We start from the raw sequence: 3,218 nt of genomic DNA, 5'->3' as shown, positions 1-3,218 counted from the left end.
TGGAGGTTTCTCAAAAAGTTGGGATTGGAAATCCCATTTATTCCAGCTATTCCACTTCTAGGCATATTCCCAGAAGAACTGAAAGCATCATACCACAGTGATATATGTGCACCTATGTTTATAGCAGCACAATTTGTAATCGCCAGATCTTGGAAACAACCCAAGTGTCCATCAACTGAGGAATGGATAAAAAAAGTTGTGGTATTTCTATACAATGGAGTATTATTCAGCTATAAAGAAGGATCACATTGAGATATTTATCAATAAATGGGCGCAGCTTGAGACCATACTCATAAGTGAAATAAATCAATCTCGCATGTATGAATACCCAATAGTTTCCCTAATGTAAGTAATGATTCAAATATATAAAAATATGTGGCAATCATGATTCCCCATTATGTGGCCTTGAAGCCTCATAAAATTTTCACTTATTAATTAGAAAGGCTTTATTCTGGGCTTCTTGATATGGAAATATTTGAAGCTATAGTATATGAAGTTTTATCCAAATATTTCAAGGAAAAAGACAGACACTATGGTAACTACTATTCTTTAAAAAAATTATTTAGTTATTTCTTATGTTTATTTTAATTAAGGGAAAAATTTTAAAAATTAGGATATATAATAGTAACTCTTTTTGATTTCCTGTTAACTTGTTTTGAAGTCCTGTAATACTCCCACGATCTTGTTTTGACTGATTAGACTCTGTTCCATTCTGTGTGATAGTATCAAGTCTGAGGGTATAGGCAACTACTTCGAAGGCAATAAGATCCACTAAGATGCCCATTCTGGTTTGACTATTATCTCCTTTGGAAGTCCTGTAATGTTTACAATGCCTAAGTTTTATTGGTCTTGTTCTCTACTGTTTTGTCCAACTTTATAATATCTAATGAGATAGACAAATCTTTTTAAGGAAACGAGACAACGTTGATAACCATTGTTAATAACCTTGTACTCTGTTCTACATCATGTGCTATGTCTATCCTTGGTTTTGACTGACAGCTTTGTTTTGCCATATTTGACTTTATTCTCTCCCCCCCCAAAAAAAGTAATAAGAACTAAGGAGTAATAAAATCCAAAATGTGTAAATTTTGTTGTAAAAAAGAGAGGAAGGGAAAAAAAAAAAGAGCTCTAACGGATATAACAGCAAGTGTGTATAGGGGTGTTAAATAGCTGACTATATTAATGTTTTTGGATCATTGAACACAACTGTTTGCAGTCTCTCTGTTTGAATGTCTACTTTGTATTCTTTGATACTGTGATTTGAGCAACTATTTCCAAGATGATAATATGTAATCTATTAACAGGTGATTTCTTACTGTTATGGTTTTTTTTGTAGTTCTGTATTATGTGTAACCTTACACTGCTTTGTTTTGTTTTGTATTTTTCTCTTTTTCCTCTTAAATAAAAAAAAACATTTTAAAATTTAAATATTCACTGCATATTTTGATTTTGTATTTGAGCAGTTCAGAGAAAGTATTGATACTTCGGTGATAAAACAGATGGAACTCATATTTAAAGACCTGAAATTGGAGCTGTCTGGAAGGGAAACTCATATTTCAATAAAATGAAATCTGAATTACATAAGCAACTCTATCAAAAATCTCAAAAGTATAGAACCTTTGTGTAGTGAGCTAAAGAAGTAAGTCAAAACAGAATCATTGACAATAAGCTAAACTCATTAATTTTTCTCTAAAGCATAAGTTTTAGAGACAGGCTCATGAAATTAGCAGGAGATGGATGCTAACTAGACATTGGAAAATAAAACTATTAAGTGAACTTATTTTTGAAACATTAGTCCAGGGAAGTTTGTATCCCTTTCCCCCTTTTATTGGATTTTGGTTTTGGAGACAAGGTCTTACTCTGTATGCAGGTTCCCCTGGAACTCATTATGCAGCCCAGGTTGGCCTCAGACTCCTAGCAATCCTTCTGCCAAGTGCTGAGACTACAGGTTTGCACCACCATGCTTTACTTGGTCTTAGTAGTTTTTGTTTTTGTCTTTTGGTCTTTTTTTAATGGAAGAAAAAAAGAATGCATTTAGACTTAGCCAGCTGGAGTCAGTTTAGATGCCCCCAGTTTTGCTGGCAGCATCCAGAGCATCACAGTTGGGTTGCGGTCAATCATACGCCTTTTTCTCTCCATCAGGCCTGGTCACATCAGTGTCATAAGGCTTCTTCACCATTTGTTTGCTCTGGTGCTCTTTGGCCTTGACATCCTTGTTGTCCTCTATCTTCCTCCTAGCTGAGCTTGATGACAGCATAGTGTCAAGCTTGTTTCTCCTGGGGATGCTCTTCTGAGGGTGTTTGAGCTGCCTCCAGAGCCACAGTGTCTTGGGACAGCAGAGGTGGAGTGACTTACAGATCTTTTGGTGGCTGTGGATACCTTTCAGAGCTGCCTTCTTGGTCTCTAAAACTTTTCTTTGGCTTCAGCTTTGAGAAGGGCAGGAGCTTCTTCCTTTGCCATCAGCGTGCCATCTTAGTGAAAAGACATTTTTGTCCTTTTAAGACAGGGTTTCGCTAGCAGTTCAAGTTCAGGCTGGTCTTGGGCTCACTTTGTAGCCTAGGCTGGTCTGAAACTTGCAATGATCCTCCTGCCTCAGCCTCCTGAGTGCTAATTTTGTTTTCTTAGTACTGGGAATCTAACTCACAACCCCCACTTGCCAAGCAGACGCTGTGCCACTGAGCTACATCCCTGGGCCAGTTTTAGTATTCTTAGGTAAGTGATTCGATTTGGTCATTTAGATATTTTTGAAGCTTTGTTGTTAAGAAACTTACACTGTTATAACATGATATGTTATAACACGCCATTCATTTAAAGATAATTATTAACCTTAGTTTTGAAGGATTACAACATAAACCCAAAAGGTCAAGTACTGCTACTACTGGACACATTCTGCTACTTGGTAAAATAACTTTCCTTGACTGTGGACTTCGGTGTTATTACTAGGAGCTGTGTTTAGTCACATAAAGTGATACTTGTGATTTACCCAGGGATGAGCAGAAGTACAATTCAGTAGTGTGAATTAGTGGAGGGGTGACTGGAAGACAGAAAAGGCGAGTCCACCTGTGATGCCTTGGGAAGGGCGTTCCCAGCCCAGGCGCTGCCCGGACCCTTGTGATCATGAAGCCAGCGGCCTCCTCCCTGGTCTAAGTGACATTCACGTTGCCTGGTCCTGGGCCAATACACTAGTGGGAAAGCTACCACTTGCAAATATCTTTGAG

At 37.7% G+C, this 3,218-nt stretch overlaps 1 pseudogene; it reads right to left on the bottom strand.

Annotated features, from left to right (window-relative positions):
- Positions 1-2,059: 2,059 nt before the first annotated feature.
- Positions 2,060-2,460, bottom strand: LOC111755310 (large ribosomal subunit protein uL23-like; annotated as a pseudogene).
- Between the last annotated feature and the right edge of the window lie 758 nt (positions 2,461-3,218).

The sequence above is a fragment of the Cavia porcellus genome, unplaced genomic scaffold, assembly GCF_034190915.1.
Source record: "Cavia porcellus strain 051 isolate PalLab524CR breed Dunkin Hartley unplaced genomic scaffold, mCavPor4.1 scaffold_17, whole genome shotgun sequence".
Lineage (NCBI taxonomy): Eukaryota > Metazoa > Chordata > Mammalia > Rodentia > Caviidae > Cavia > Cavia porcellus.
The sequence above is the reverse complement of the archived record's forward strand: the minus strand, read 5'-3'. Positions and strand labels throughout refer to the sequence as shown.